Here is a 17963-nt window from a genome sequence, read left to right on the forward strand (position 1 = left end):
GCAGATAGAGAGGGAGCAGTATCTGCAGCCCTCCAAGATGTGCTTTGTGTCTCAAAGGACTCCAGTACAACAGCAGTTGGGGTCTGGGTGGGAGGATTGACCTCTCTCATGGTCTGATTTCAGGACTAAATTCATGGTGCCCTTAGAAAAGCATAAAGGAAAAGGTCGTAGATTAAAAGCAACCTTGGGTCTTGGCTTTCCTTGTTCCAGTATGGATTTGGAAAAGGAAAGAAGAGGATTACAGAATGATTTTTCTGTGCCAGGAGGTGTGCTAAGCATTTACGTACATGATCTCATCTAATCATTACAATAGCCGTATTATCCCCAATGCACAGATGGTAAAACTGCGGCTCAGAGAAATACGCAGAAGGACACATGGCTGATAATTATTTCAGTTGTGGCTGTGCCAAGGATTAGGCTGAACTTTTTTAGTTTAGTAGAATCATAAAATCATTTCCAATCTTCTTAACCTTTACATGTAAATGGGTCCTTACTTTCCCACAAGTTTAAGATGGAGTATTTCATTTACCCTTCTTTTTGGGCCTGCTTTTGTTAAAGTTTGCTCTCTCTTTTTTAATTTAAATTAAATTTACTTCTGGTCTTTTGCCAACTGGAAGATCACTTAGGTGTCTGCAGGTTTACTTCTTTGCTTGTTGGTTGCCTTTTGTGCTTTTCCAGAAATTGCTGTACTTAGGCATAGGCAAGGAATGCAAGAAACAAGACAGGAAAGGTTTCTCAATGATGCAATGTCGTGACCGGTGTGGAAATGTCGTGACCCGTGTGGAAATGCCTTCTTGTAGCGGGAGCCCAGAGGAAAAATGTCTCTGCCCTGTGGGTCATGTCCAAGGCCGCTCTGCCAGTAACCCAACACCTTTTTCACCTTCAGTGGGCAGACCATTTCAGCTTTCTGCTCAAGATAACATCATTCACCTTGACAAAGTCAAATCTCTTATTTCCACTTTCTCACAGCATTCACATTCCTATCCACACTCATAATATTATTACTTGTTCCTTAATCTACTAGTTATTGAAGTAGTTTTTAACTGCTTTAATTTGAACAGTTGAGCCAAACATTTGTAACCATGTCTCAGGGAAATTATGGGCCATTTGTTTGAGAAATAATTTTTCAATTTCCAGTGCTAAAAATGGAATCATCTCTCACTGACCTGGGTGGCAATTGTGCATTGGAAGAATTTGACATCAATACATACCAGAGCTTGGAATAAATGAAGTATTTAAGCAAAATACTCTGTGGGTTAGTTACCTTAAAATGATTTCATCTAAAAATAATTACTTTTTGTATTTTGTGATGAAAAATATTGATATTTCATGCATAGTATGTTTGAAACAGTTGGTCTCAACAGGCTTTTCAAGTTCTTGTTCATATTTATTTTTCTCTTTCAAGAGAGGGGATAAGAAAGAGTGAAACTGACCTTCACTAAACAGAGGGGAACATGAAAAAGTCACCAGACTAATGGTTACGCCATTTATGTATTTTCTTTTTGCTTGTTTGTTTTTGTCAATTTTATCCTCCAGTGGGCATTTAGCAATGTCTAGAGAGATTTCTTGTTGTTATAACTATTTGCGGAGGATGCTGCTAGCAACTAGTGGGTAGAGGCCAGGATACCGCTAAACATTTTGCAATGCACAAGACTGTCCCTACAACAATTATCCTGCACCAAATGTCAACAGTGCTATGGTTGAGAAACCCTGCTTTAGAGGTCATGGTGAAGAGAACTGTTAAAGTGCTTTGTAAATTGCTTAGAGCTATATTAAAAGTGTTTCTATAGCTTCTTCCAGACATGGGTGCTAATCCTGACTCTGTAACTAGTTAGTATCCAACATGCCGAAGCACCATTTAAAATTCAGATTCCATTTCTTTATTATTAAAAAGTATTGGGCTTCATGATCTCCAAGATTCTTTCAGGCTCCATGTGGGAAAATCATTATATGGTACTTAGGCCCAAAGTTAACAAAATCAAGAGTTGTTAATTTCAGCATTTCTTTTTTAGCCTTCATGCAGATCACCGACCTGAATCTTTCTCCCCAGATAAACACAAGATTTGCTAAGAGCGAGGAGACAAAGAATTCTTAACTTTTTCCTTTAAAAAGCGGACAGGATTTGTCTGTGGCAGTGTTCCCTTGTACCACATGGTATAACACTGACATCACGTAACCACAGCAGCTAACACTCACATAGTGCTTACCTGGTGCCAGACATTTGACTACCTATTGTGTAACAGACCTTGCCCTCATGCCCTAGCTCTAAGAACTCATTTTATCATCACGCCGTGACTGGACTGTTGGTATTATTTGTCCAGTTTTACAAATGAGGACTAGGAGGCTCAGAGACGCTAAGTAACTTGTCTGAAGTCACACAGCTAATGAACCATTAAATTACTTTAAAGTACAAGGCTTGGGTGCTTTCCACTTCTTTACTTTCATACTCAAGTTGGTCATTTTAATGAAATTGCAGTGGAGAGTTAAGGGACTGTAAAACAAGTGCCAAGAAAGCAGGTGAAAGTTCCACCATTTTGTAAAGTTTCATGCTCTGAAGGCAGATGTGTGGCAACTGGTTTATTGGAGAGGAGACTCTTGCAGTAAACTTTGCCATCAGCTTGAGCTTTCAGAGAGCATAAGGACAGTTCAGATAAGTGGCCCGTCTGTGTCTTCTTTCAAGTAATTAATAAAATAGCTCCTGAGGATAGGGTTAGTGTTGAGTTCCATGTACTAGTGATACTAGTTATGTTATTGATGATAATCAAGAAAACAATGATAACATCAAGGTGCTATTGGTTTTTTATGGTTTTCTCAATTATTTTATTCTCTTAATTTTTCTGTGATTTTATTATATTCTATTGAATAACAATGATAACACCTACTGATTTCTAGATTTTTGCCTTTAAACATGGCAGCTAAGAACAAGGATTTCGGATTAAAATTGGATGAGGTTTTGAATATATAGTGATCAGTTATTCCCTTTGGTGACAGCAATCCTTACTCATCAGTGGTTCTCCATCTTGGCTGTCCCTGGTTACCTTTGAAAAATCCTGATGCCCAAGCTACACCCAGGCCAATTAAATCAGAATCTCCAGGTGGGAACCAGGCATTAGGAATTCTTAAAACTCTCCAGGAGATGCCAATGGGTAGTCAAGTTTGAGAACCAGCTCTCTACATTAGTGGTTCATAAACTTCTGTGTGTATCACAATCACCTGGAGAACTTGGTGAAAACATAAGGGCCCAGGCCCTGTCCCTCTTTAATGAACAGGGTAGGTTTAGGTTCACTATTAACTTTCAGGTGATTCTTGTAAACATCATAGTTGAGAAGCAATGCTTTATTTCACTCCTCTTTGGGTTTTACTCTATTTTTAAAATGAAAAAATAAAGAAGACTTTATTCCAAGAGTAGGAATTGCTTAGGTTAAAAACTTTATGCAGGTGGGTCTGTTGTGAGTCCACAAGGCCAGTCATCAGTCCATTCCCCATTTCCTATAGGTGACATTCTGAGCTTTCTCAGCCCTTTCTTTCTAGATCATTCCTGACTGTGACTCCTTGTCCATCTTGGAAGTATCTCTCTGTCCTAATTTGAACATACAGTAAATTTGTTGTTTATATATATATAATCTATCCATGATACATATTGATGCTCGGTTCATAAGAGATATAACAATTGCTTAATTATGAACTTAGGGTAAAGCTACTTCCTGTAGACATCTGTATTTGTCAGGGTCTCCAGAGAAGTAGAACCAATAGGAGATATATATAGACACATACACACATATGTAATTAATATATTAATTATATTTAAATTAATGTGCTATATAAAAATTAATGTATAATTAAGATATATTAAATATATACATATTTGTTGTGTGGAATTGGCTGATGTGATTATGGAGGCTGAGAAGTCCCATGATCTGCTGTCTGTAAGCTGGAGATGCAGAAAGCTAGTAGTGTGACCCAGTCCAAGACATGGAAAGATGAGACGAGCGGTCCCAGCCCACTAGTGAGGCATGAGAAAGGAGCAAATTCCTTTTTCCTCTGCTTTTGGTTCTGTTCAGGTCCTCACTGGTGTGGACAATGCTCACCTACATTGGGTGGGGGTGGGAAGGCAACCTACTTTATCGAGTCCACTAATTAAAATGCTAATGTTATCTGGAAACACTATCACAGACATACCCACCCAGAAACATTATTTAGTCAGAGCACCCCATATCCAGTCAAGTTGACACATTAATATTAACCACAACACCTTACATCTTATATCATTCTCCCAGCTTTTGATACCTTCTGAATTGCTATGTCTCTAAAAGAGCCTTTGTTGTTGTTGCAACAATCCCCATATCTCTATCCCCATATTCCAGAAATATCACCCAAGCCTCCCAGCATTTGTATGGTAATGCACCTCGGTGGCTCTCTAAGTTTAAATATCTGAATCTCTGAAGCTCAAATTACATCATGGACACAATTCAATCCATTGAAGGTAGACTGCCCCTTCATCAACTTCTGGGTTGTTGGAGAGCTTGCCTTTACTAGGCTCATTCCATACCATCCTTGGATCTTTTAAAAACATAATTCAGATCTTGCCTTTCCTCTGCTCAGAGCCCTGAAGTGGTTTCTCATCTCTCACAGGGTAAATCCAACTGTCTTTCATAGTTCGCAAGGCCTTCAAGATCTGCTCCCTTACAACTATTCCTCTGGTTCACTGTGCTGCAGCTACCCTGACTTCCTTCCTACCCTTTTAACATACAGGCATTCTTCCACCTCAGGGCCTTTGCACTGGTCATTCCCTCTGCTTGGCACACTCTTCTTCCCAGACACCAACATATTTCTTCCTCCTTCAAGTATTTGCTCAAATATCGCCTTTATACCCTGACAATCCTATTTAGAAATTTTACCTTGTCACTGGCACTGTTCACCCTACTTACCCTGATTTATTTTCTTCTGTAGCACTTACCAAAATCTAATAAACAAATATTTACTTATTCATTTTCTTTATTCTACTCCCTTTAGAATATAGGCAGGAGTTTTTGTCTGTTTGATTCAATGTTGTTTCTCCAAGGTCTAGACCCTAGATAGTGCCTGGTACATGAGAGGTATTTAATAAATATATTTTGAATGAATGAATTCTCTTGCTGAGACAGAAGGAGAACCCCTTAGAGATATGATAGACTAGGAGCAGTGGTAGGCCTGTGTAATGCTTTTCATTCCATGCCTTTCTATGTTATAGTCTATGCTGGAATAATTCAACTCAGGTTAACTGTAGGTACAGGACAGACCTTATACAAGTATTTATTCCAGATGTTTCAATATCCAAATGAACCGCATGTTCCCAAATATCTCCCCAGTGTCCTGCCAAGTGCCCCAAATAGTTACTGCAGCATATTTAGCCAAGCAAAATTATCTCACTGAGAATACCAGTAGTAAAAATAATGACAAATGTCTGTTCACTGTTCGCCACATGCCAAACATTGGACTAAGGACTAATGTGGATTAAGTAATTTCATTTCTCTAATAACCTTATATGAGCAGGGACTATTATTAGGCCCATATTACTGTTGAGGTACTGAGAGTTTGAGTGTTAGAGGCAGGATAGGGCTTGTTTGGGAGGAAAGTCTCCAGAGAAAGGAATGGTATATTGCAGGTTTGGAGGGAAGGGAGGATGATGTATTGGAGGTACCAGAAAAGGTTAAAAATGGTAGGAATGGAGAATACACGTGAAAATAATTCAGGCTGATGATGAAAGACTCATAGTTGTAAATACTGTAGGTCCATCAGCTTAGAAATTCCTATACATATTTTGGTTATTATTTCACAAAACTTTGGTTTCTGAAGCCCATGAAATTCTTGTCTGTCATATCATTATAGTTATTCTTCTGACTTAACAGGAAGTTTGTCAGTTGTTTTCACCTAAAGTTCTAGTGTTTTCCTGGGGATTCCTAAAATCAGAAAAATACAGGATTTTTTGATTTAAAACAATGTGTTCATCCTCCCCATATGCTCATAATTTTGTTTTCGCTGATTGTTAGAGACTTTTGTTTATAATTCAAAGTTACTATTCCGCTTGATTCTGCTCCCAAGTCATAAATGTAACCTGGCATCACAGAAGTTTACATGATAACCTATTTGTTAGGATTACTACTTCACTCTAAGATCAAGCAGGAAAGATAAAAGAGAGTTTTCATTTAACTGCAAATATCTAAAACAGTGGCTGGAGATGAATTAAAAAGAAAAACCCACAAAACTTAAGCTGGTGAAAAAAATATCATTTATGTGAATACAGTCTTTCTAGGTTTTTGTCTGCTTATAACAAAGCTGTTTTTGCTGTATGAGACATATTAATAATTACGTTTATATATATTTTATTGTTATCAGTTGGCAGTTTGTTTTGAGAAATAGGATAAAACATAAAATATCAGAACAAATATAAAAAGTTTATAGACTTGCAACCATATTCATAATAGGCTGAAAACACAATCCTTTGTAATACTCCAGAAGATATTATCAGGCATTCACAAAATTAACATGATGGCAGAAATTTTATTTAATTAGTAGAGGGTCAGTTCTTTAGATTCACTTATTCATTCATTTAACAAATACTGAATGCCAGTTATGTTCCAAGCACTGGTATAGGCTACTGGAGATATAGCAGTGAGTAATCAGGACTTTTTTGATGTGGAGTTTATATTCCCACAGAGAGAAATCCACAATAAATATAAATATACATAAAATGTCAGATGGTGATAATTTTTAAGCAAATGCTTAGGCGGTGACAGAGTGATATAGGTTGAGGATAATGTGATTATGGAAGGTAAAATATCAAAGGACAAAACTCGGATTACCCACCAACTGTCCGACGAGGTGGCTGACAGAGTAGGGTGTCAAGTTTGGTGGCTCACTATATCTCTGGTGTTCTCTGTTCCATTTTCACCTAAAACTCAATGTGTGACCCTGGGTACAGGATATTTTCTGAGCCCCAATTTATTCAATTGTAGAAGGAGAGGGCTATACAAGTGGGTCTTTGGTGGCCTCTCTGGACGTACATTTCTGGCTGACTAGAATGGGATAAATGCTTAGCTATAAACAGATAAAGCACTCAGAACCTGGAGTACTTAGTTGAGAAGTCTGGAAGGAAGGGAGACCAAAAGAGAATATGATAGCCATTATTGCTCTCAATAAGTACAGTATTCCGATTCTCTTTCCTTGGGCTGAATAATGGCCTCCAGAGATACCAGGTGATAATCCCTGGAACCTGTAAATGGAACCTTATTTGGAAAAGGGTTTTTCCAGATGTGATTAAATGAAGGGTCTTGAGAAGAGGAGACTGTTCTGGATTACCTGGGTGGGCCTAAATGCAATCATATATATTATCATAAGAGAAGGGCAGAGGGAGATTTGGCATAGATAGAGGTGAGTCAGCATGAAAATCCTTTAGGAGAGATTTGAAGGTACTGGCCTTGGAGATTGGAGAAGGCGGCCACAAGCCAAGGAATACTGGCAGCCACCAGAAGTGGGAAAGAGGTGAGAAACGAATTCTCCCTTAGAGTCCCCAAAGAAGTATGGCCCTGCTGATACATTAGTTTCAGACTAGTGATACTGATTTTGGGCCTCTGGCCTCCAGAAGCATAGGAGAATAAATTTGTGTTGCTTTCAGCCACTGGGTTTTTAGCAATTTGTTACAGCAGCCTCAGGAAACTAATATGGTAGGATTGCACTTCACTTCCCTGTCCTCTTGAAGCTAGATGGGGCCATGTGGCTCCTTGGACCGATGACACTCCAATGAGTAGAGGTGATGTGTGTCTTTAAGGGCCAGTGTGGGCTTTACCATGCTCTCTTTTTCTGTTCGATGATAGGCAAGTTTGGAGTGGTGGCTGCCTTGTTAGCCTGGGTTTCTGAGTGACCACATTGAAGAGAGCTCCCCCGTTGACTCATAGAGTACATGAGTATGATTGAAAAATTAATCTGTGTTGTTTAAAGCTCCTGAGAGGATGTGGGGATTATTTTGCTAGCTTCTCCTGACTGGAGGCAAGGAGACTAGATGCTATGAAACATTCCTAGTAACATTCTCTTTGTTGTAACGTTTGCTCTTCAGTGGTCCTCTGGGTCCCTGAAACCCTCTTCTCTAGCATCCCACTGAGCCAGGACAGTCTCAAACCATGTCCTCCAGATGCTTGTGTCCCATATGATGGTGGTGCATATTCCACACATATTCTGTAGTCAAATAAAGGGAGACATGCTGGACTCTGCAAGGAGCAACAGTTTCCCTTACTGCAAGCCTCTCAGCAGTTTCCACATACTAATGTGTAGGGTGAGTCTCTAGGTTGAGGATCTAATATTGCTATGGACTGAATATTTGTTTTCCCTCAAATTCCATATGTTGAAACCCTAATCCCTAATGTGATGGTATTTGGAGATGGGGCTTTTGGGAGGTAATTAGGTCATGAGGGCAGAGTCCTCAAGAGAAGATTGATACCCTTATAAGAAGAGTCTCAGGAGAGTGTATACGCTCTCTCTCTCTCTCTCTCTCTCTTTTTCTCTCACCCCCTCCTTCTCTCTGTCCCTCTCTCCCTCCCTGCCCATCCATCTCTTTGTCTCTGTTGCTCTCCCCACCTCCCTCTCTCTCCCTTTCATATATGAGGGGCACAGTGAGAAGAAGGCCATCCGTAAACCAGGAAGAGGGTTCTCACCAGAACCCAACCATACTGGCATCTTGATCTCAGACTTCCGGTCTCCAGAACTGTGAGAAATAAATTTCTGTTGTTAAAGCTATCCAGGCTATGTTATTTTTGTTATAGCAGCCTGAACCAACTAAGATAAGTACATACTTTTAAGGCCCTTTTTGGCAGTATACATTGCACTGTGTCGATCGTTAACACACCACATTCCCCTACCAACTAACCCAGGGACAGCATAGAGTAAGACGGTTTTAAAAGAACTTTCTGTTCAATGTGTGATAGACTATACTACGTTGTTAAAGAGGCAGTTTAATGCTTTACTGATAAATTTTACCTGACAAATGAGGAAGGCAGGCTTTAGGCACAGTGATGGGAGATTCGCTTACGTTTTTCTTATTTCCTGCACTTACTCCGTTGGGCCTGCTCCCAAGCCTGATTGTATGAAGTATGTGGACAATGGCTTGACCTTGGGAGACCTGCTCTCAGATTTTCCTTGTTTGATTTTGGATGGAATTCACCTCTCCATTTTCCCAGATATTTTTCCATCTCTTCAATGGTTGAGATCCCAACCCCAGAGCTCTTGGAGCTCGCAGGCACTAAGAAACAAGTCTTTGCTTTTTATTAGCCATAGTCCTTGGAAAGACTTAAAGTGTTCTTTTAACATCCTAGACCACATGAATCTTTATGAGAAGAGTAAAGTTTGCCCAAATGAAGAATCAGCATGATACTTAAAATGACCTGACTAATAAAAAAATAAATAAGTAACAATAAAAAGTGACTTGACTGGTCCCACACTTTGCAGAGCCTGGAAAAGAGCTCAATTCTGGTGTTGTTGAATACCCGTGATAAAGTCCAAAAACGGGCCCCAATTCTTCACCATTCCCCAAACCCACTTGCTTTTCCATGTAATTTTATAGAGCCCTTCCACTCTGGGTGGGTCATTCTGGCTTACTTCTTCACTCTGACCTCAGCCATGTGGCTCACTTTGGGTCAGTAGTATACCAACTCTCTGGAAAAAAGTTCTGATTTGTAGCTTGCTGGTTTTTAAAATTTTAATCTATCAGTGATATAATATCTGACTCACAAAGTTTCTGAATATTTAAAAACCAGCTTTTGCAAGCTGAAGCAGTCAGTTCCAGCTGCTGCTCTGGGCCAATAGGATGGTAGCAAATATAATGCAAACAGATTTAAAAAGCACTTGTGTTTTTGGGCTTGCTCACTCTTGCTTCTTTGCCATTGCCATGAGAATTGTCTGGATAAGCTTATTGAAAAAATGAAAGCCATATGGAGCAGAGAGGTCCAGTTGTTCCAGCCCATAGCCAGCTGACCCCCAAATGACCTCAGACACACAAGTAATAGATATACTGTTATGTGTCACTGAGGCTGTGTGGTTGTTTGTTACACAGCATTATTGCAGCCATAGTTAACTAATACAATACTTAATAGCAGCGACTCATGTATGAGAGACATTCCACTCCTATTCTTTCCTATTGACTCCACCCTATTCCAAATGGGCATCTGATGAGCCTCAAAGAATAATAACCTACCCTGTTCCCCTTCCTCTACTGGAAACAGAACCTTTGGATAGAGCAGCAAAGTTTTTCCTCCCTTAGAAAGTCTTTCGAGAGCTCTCCTTCTGCAAGGGCACTTTGGGTAGCTATGCTTGGGGCTCACCTTGGGTGTGCTTTTTCATTGGAGGAAATTCCAGAGAGCTAAGTTTGCCAGAAAGAGGCCTCAAGGGAAAGGAGACAGTGACACGCTGCTTAGAACTTCTTGTTATCAAGTTTTTAAGATAATGTCCCTTAAATATTCCAGGCAGAGGGAACAACAAATTTAAAAACCTTAAGAAGGACTGAACAAGCCCGATCCTGTCTGATCTTGAAAGCTTAGTAGGGTCGGGCTTGGTTAGTACTTGGATGGGAGACCACCTAGGAAGACCAGGCGACTAGGTGTAAAAAAATAAAAAAATAAAGGATTGTAAACTGACAATGTCCTTGCAATCTGTGAGGTCAACCAAGGGTTACCTTGCCTAAAAAACAAAACAAAACAAAACAAAAACCTTAAGGAGGATGTTTAAAACTGGCCTATGTCCCATATTAGCCAACAAAAAACATTTTGCAGATTCTTTTGGTATATATTTGTCACCTAGAATATAGAGAAGCATACACCTAGGGTATGTATTTGATGTGTATGGTTCTTCACTCCTGATTATTCAGGCAGGTGGGTTGTTATGTACAGACATGGTCAATGCCTTGTCTATCGCCCTCATACCTTAGGACACATTTTGGTGTGCTGTCACATTCCTACTATTAGTCTCTGCACTCTTGTACCTGAGAGCTTTTCTCCAGATTCCAGCAAGGCTAGTCCACCCATGTGCATTCCAGGCAACAGGAGTCCTCAACTAATGACTCTTGGGAATCAGTGTGTAAATACCGCAGTTCCCTCACATGTTGGATTGGGATGATTTTGAGGTATCTATTTTGCATAGTTTCTCAGAGTTTTCTTATGAGATAAAGCTCTAGGAGCCCACAGTGGTAGCTGACTAGATAATGTACCCTTTATCTGTTGCTTTCCTTTCCCTATATTCCACACTCCTGCCCATATTTTCTGTTACTTGTACTTGAATCCCTATCTCAGGATCTGTTTGTGAGCAAACTCAGATTAAGAATGTTATAATAAAAGCAAACTCAAATTCTAATAAGTAGCCAAACATTTAGCAAACAGACACAAGACAGGTTTACAACCAGTTCTGGAGCTCCACCTTAGGCAATTCAACTAACACCTTGCATGGAAGACTCACTATGTGGCAGATGCAAAACTACTCCAGTAGTCAGACCAGGCAGCCTCATGGTTGGTCAGGTCACAGGGCATCTATGAAGTGGAGGGATCCAGGACAGCCAGGCTAGAACTTTGAGCTGAATGCTGAACTGGTGGTGCCGACCAGTTCTTGATACTTCTTTACCTTCAGGACAGTGGAGCCTTTACAATATTTCTAACTAATCACCTTCATTGAAATTCTCTTTTACCAATAATAATCTCTCTTTTGGTAATTAGCTTGGCTTTTGAATAACAATATTTTAAATAATCAACACTTAAGGTATTGATTCCTGATTACAATCCCTCTTATTCCAATTAACCATCCCACCTGGAGTATTGAGAATTGATATAAGAACTTTAAATGCCATTTGTGGAGAGTAGATTAGAATTAACTTATACATGCACACACACACATACATAAATGCATGTACAGACATGTCATGTTTTGTACTGAACTGCCTCCCACCACAGTATAACAGTAGAAATATGTGTTCAAGCAGTAGAATGGATATATCTGGCAATGAGACTCACAGAAACTTGTCTATGTAGAGTGCCTGACACATAGTAGGTGATCAGTTGCATCCATCCACATAGATACTGTCTCATGCCAGGGATTGTTTTAGGTTCTAGGAATATGGCAGTGAATGCAATAGAAAAAACTCTGCTCTTACAGAATATACATCTCGTGTGGGATGCAGACAATAGATAACAAATGATTATGTTATTTTAGTTGGTAATAAGTGGTATAGAGAAAAATTAAGCTGGACAAAGGGATTAGGAAATCCTGGCGTGGGTGGGGAGGAGTGAGTGGAAAGCCCTTGCCATTTTCGACTGGGAAGCCCTCATTGATAAGCTGATATGTGAGGAAAGATCTGAAGAAAGTGTGAAGATCTGGGGACAGCATTCCAGAGAGAAGGACTAATATAAAGGCCCTGAGACAGGGCTGTGCTCTGCAAATTCCAGGAACAATGCAGAGGCCATTGTGATTGAAGTGGAGTACAAGGGGGAGAGTGTCAGTGGTGTGTTTGGATGGAACAGAGACTGGGTCAACCAAGGTCTTCTGGTGACTTCAGTGGCTTCCACTTGGGTGGAATGGGTGGCAGTGGAGGCATGGACTACAGGAGTGACCTAATCTGGTTGTTATTATTTTTTTGTTGTTTTCTATTATTAGAATTACCTGCTAGCAAATGACAGGATCAGAATTAGACTCTGGATCTGTTTAGCTTCTGTTTAGGATCTGTCTGCTTTGGCTTTCCACTATGCTGTCCTTTCCTGTTACCTGTCATGTCTGTGGTTTCAGGATTCTTGTGGTGTAAAAGGGTCTTAATCTCTAAGAATTTAGAACGGAAGACAAATAATCTGAAATAATGAAGACCCTCCTACTCCTCAGCTCTGTGGGGTTTGCCCTTCGTTCATCTCCCCTATTCTCCAGTTTAGCCTAGTTTACAAGAAAAACTTAGAAAAAAATGGACTTCCCACAAAGGCAAAAGAGTTATTCTTACAGAAGTTTTGGGATTTTTCTTTTGCCTTCCTTCTCCTTCTCGGGGCTCATACGACTATCTGGATGAAGAATATCTCATTCCTCAAAGATGAAATGTTAAGGATATTTGGCCCAAATAACCTTTCCTGCCCTTGCTGCTTTCACTGAACTCATCATATGAGGACACGATTTACATAAGAAGTGGGTCTGTAATAAATTTCCCCCATAAATTCTTTCAAGCAGCATGCAAACCATTTTAGTTCCACGGTGTGTGCTCATATAATGATCCTCCACCTGGCTCGGGACCTTTTTATGTGGGAACATTAAACTAATTTTGCTCGGAATGTGGGATGGTTTCTCAAGATGGCACACCTGATTCTGAAGCACAGATCACAAGGCTCCTTGGGAAGATGGATGGATCCCTGGAGGCTCTTTAGACTCTCCATTGCCTTCAAAACTTCTCTTGGAGCCCAGCTCACCTCTGACAACCTTCTGCTTCACATTTGGTATCCCTGTGACAGCCACCAAATGATTGGGTAGGGTCAGGAAGTCAACTGACTTCCTCATATGCTTCTGCCATCACTCCATGCCTGGGTGGGGGTGGGAGCCAGCTGAGGTGTCTTGGCTTTCTGAAAGGGTGTGAGAGTGACTAGGGGACTGATAGGAATAAAAGATCAGTTGGAATGCTTCATCAGGCACGGGTTAAGTGACATATGCCGTGAGTGGCTTTTGTCTAGTTGCAGCAAAAACTCTGATGATCTCTTTTGTTGCTTATGACACGAGGATGTGCCTTCCTTCCGGAAAGTTGATTCTTCTTAGCAGTGCATAGAATGCTGTTACTGGGAGACCCAACAGGGGCCAATTCCTGGGGGTACTGTAATGATATGCATTCAGGTATTTCATCTATCAACTACCAAATGCTATCCCATACAGAAAACAGGAATGAGTCCAGGGGAAGCTAGATATGAAAGTCTAACTTAATGAAAAGAATCTAAGGAAATATGAAAGTATTATGTTTGCAACTAGAAAAAACTAATCCAGGACCTTGTGGTGTTTGTTGCCTAAATGGTAACTCCTGCTGTGTTCTTAACTTTCAGAAACCTCAGCTGAATCTAAATCTCCTGCTTATGCTTTGTGCAGTATCTCAGCTTAAAGCAAAGCCACATTATCCTGCTTGATATAGCTGAGATGATTGCTGGGTTATGAGAATAGTCAAGGAACTCTGGCATGAAAGAGATTGTAAATGAGCAGATGAATAGAGCAATCAAAGGGCCATCCAATCAGATCTAAGCAGATTAGAACTTCATGCAGCCTCAGACACAAAAACAGATTGAGTGCTCTGTGATATATCAGAGTCACTTATCTGAGATGCTCATGTAGCCCTGACTCTCAAAGGCTGCTCTTGAGGTCAACCTTAGCTTCATTTCTTTTTCATAGGTATCAGTCAAAGTGTTCATGGAATGAGATCCCAACTTTTAGTATTACTATAATTTGTCTCTTACTGTTTTTTGTTTATAAATATTTTTCATATTTTATATTCTTTTTTAAGGCCCGAGTATTCTTAAAAGATTTTTATTAAAATGTAGCTAAGATATATTATATTATATATTATAGTTGATAGATGAAATACCTGACTAGTTTAATAACCACCTGCCACTATACATAGTTATTACCATATTATTGACTATATTCCTTATGCTTTACATCTCTGTGACTATTTCATAACTACCAATTTGTACTTCTTACTCCTGTCACCTTTTCAACCAGCCCCCAAGTCACCTCCCATCTGGCAATCATCGGCTTGTTCCCTGCACCTATAAGTCTGAGATTTTTGTTGTTGTTTGTTTGTTTATTTTGTTCTTTAGAGTCAACATATAGGTTAGATCATATGGTATTTATCTTTCTCTGACTTATTTCACGTAGCATAATACCATGCATATTGTCTCAAATGGTAAGATTTCATTCTTTTTTATGGCCGAGTAATATTCCATTGTATATTTGTACTACTTCTTTATTCAGTCATCGATTGATGGGCACTTAGGTTGCTTCCATATCCTGGCTATTGCAAATAGTGCTGCAGTTAACATATAGGGGGTGCATATGTCTTTTTGAATTAGTATTTTGGATTTCTTCAGATAAATACTCAGAAGAGGAATTGCTGGGTCATAAGGTAGTTCTAGTTTTAATTTTTTGAGGAAACTCTATACTGTTTTGCATAGTGGCTATACCAATTTCCAATCCCACCAACAGTGCATAAGGGTCCTCTTTTCTTCACATCTTATCAATACTTGTCGTTTGTTGATTTATTAATGATGGCCATTCTGACAGGTGTGAGGTAATATCTCATTGCTTTTAATTTAAATTTCTCTGATGATAAATGACATCGAGCATCTTTATATATGTCTGTTGGCTATCCGTATGCCCTCTTTGGAGAAATGTCTATTCAGTTCCTCTACCCATTTTTTATAAATTTTGGATATTAACTCCTTATTGGATATATTATTGGTGTATATCTTCTTCCATTCAGTAAGTTGTCTTTCCTTTTTGTTGATGGTTTCTTTTGCTGTGAAAAACTTTTTAGTTTGATGTAGTTCCATTTGTTCATTTATGGGGGTGAAGTCCTGATTCCTCTATTTTCTAGCTCTATGACTTTGAGCAAGCTCTGTAACCTTTCTGAGTCTATGTTCTCTTATTCATGATGGTAAGATAGTTATAGAACTCCACAGGGTTGTGTGGGATAATGCCTCATGTGCCTCATGCATGAGACATGAACACTGGGCACTATTATACTTGCTTTGATTTGAAAAAGTCTTTTCAAATCAAAACTACTACGATAATTTCCTGACTGGCCTCTCTGCCTCTTTCCTTAGGATACTTTAGTAGAGTGGTGTGTATAATTTTTCATGAAGACTGATTGAGAGAAACCTGAAAAAAATTATTGGTCAAATTTTTGTTTTTCATTCAAAAGAATAACTTTGTTAAATTTCAAGGTAAAACATATGGAGTCTTCCAAGTTAGGTTAATTGCTTTCTACAACTGAAGAAAGCCAATGAGAAAACGAGTGTTTTTAGCTACTAGCAAGCTAATGGCTGGATATGATTGAGAATAGTAACAGGAAAGTGGCTTTCTATTCTTTCATTTTTAAATTATAACACGAAGCTAGGGTAGCTTGGTGTGGCCCCAGCATCCAGATTCCTCACTACTAATCTGGTCCATCCATCACACTCTTGACTTTGACAGCACCCTTAAACACAAGCTGAGTGGTGCTGTTGCCCACAGCAAAAACTATCCATGGCTCTCCAATTTCTCAGTGTTGTGTTCAGTGCCTCTGCCACTCAGGCCCATCTTAAATTTTTAGTTTTCTCCTAGTTTGTTGACCTACTCCAGCTATACTGAACCATTCCTCAAACACATCCTGTATTTTTCATACATGTATGTGTCATTGCTTATTTATGCTGTTCTCTCTGTCTAGAAACCTGCCAAACTCCCATCTTTGCCTATATAAATCCTACCCTTCACTTTTATGAAATCTTCCTTAAGTTCCATCAATTAGATAGGATCACACGGTCCTCTGTGCTCCCTTTGCAATTTTAGTTGTATTTTTGTTAAAGTGTTGACTTAATTCTCCTAGGAATTATAAGGAGCTCTTTATTCTTGCATTAGTGGTGATCTGTATCCAATCAAGATTGTGTCTTATTCTTCTTGTCTTTTATTCACATTTGTCACAGTGCTTTGAAAATGGCACACATTCAACCATTGCTTGTTAGTCTTTTTTCCAATGAAAAAAATTACATTTCATTAATATCTTTATTAATATCTTCCTCAGTATTATTGGGATCAAATGAACTAATGTATATTAAGACATTTCGTAAACTGTATAGGATTTTTCAGAGTACTTATTCCTATAGTTATTGCACAATGGTAAAGTACAGATACTCTTGTCATACAGACTTAATTCAATATGACTCCACCATTTCCTAGGTGTCATACTGCAGGGATTAAAAGCTTTTGGAGAAAGTTGCTTTACCCTCTTTGCCTCAGTTTTTTTTTTTTTTTCATTTCTATAATGGGGTCATTATGAAGATTTAAGTGAATGAGATAGTATCTGTAATTTTTTTAGCCTAGTACCCAGCACATTGGAAGTGCTCCACATTAACTGGAACTATGATAATTTAAGAAAAGATATATAATCCATTGCTCAGATTGCAAATAATGACAAAAAGTTAGAAAAACATATTACCTCTCTCCTGCATGTATTTCTCTAAAGAAAGGGTAACTTTTTGGCAGCGGATAAGCTGCTCCCTTAGAACAGTTCCTAATACAGAATTGGACAATTTTCTTTTGACCCCCACTGTGGCTCTGTGTGCCCAGGGCTTCTCCTTTTAGTATCAGAAAGCTTGCCTGCTGAAGGGGGTCTACTTTGCTAATGCTTTAGAATTGGGCTGACAGTAAAGACAAATGCTGTATAAGGTTGAGTGAAGAAACATTATCTTTATTTGGGCATACTTTTTTTGTTGTTACATTTTTTTTTATTTTTACAAAAGAAATAGATGTTTATTTCTGGTTACCATGGAATTATCACTTGCCACTTCCTGTCTGTCCCACTAAGTGTATATGTCTTTATACTTACTATGACTACTTCTTTGAAGTTATTGTTTTATGTTTCCAACACTTGCAGACTTTGTGACCTACTCAAGGCATGGACTATTTCTTCTTCTGCTTCTTCATAGAGAAATTATTGATTAATGGATTCTTGAAAAATTCCTGAAATAATAATAATAATTAAAAATAATTTTCTATTATAGTTACAAATATGGGAATAGATGAGGTTCATAAATCTAGACACTCCTGGGCAGAGACCAGACAGATATCCTAAATAAGCTGGTGGGTGAGGCTGGAGCTGTGTGAAGAGGGAAAATGCAGGCTCTGCCCAAAGTTGAACCACTACCAGCCACAGCTGATAGTTATTATGTGCAAAGGCAAGCCAGAGT

Source organism: Pteropus vampyrus, unplaced genomic scaffold, assembly GCF_000151845.1.
Source record: "Pteropus vampyrus isolate Shadow unplaced genomic scaffold, Pvam_2.0 Scaffold354, whole genome shotgun sequence".
Taxonomy (NCBI): domain Eukaryota; kingdom Metazoa; phylum Chordata; class Mammalia; order Chiroptera; family Pteropodidae; genus Pteropus; species Pteropus vampyrus.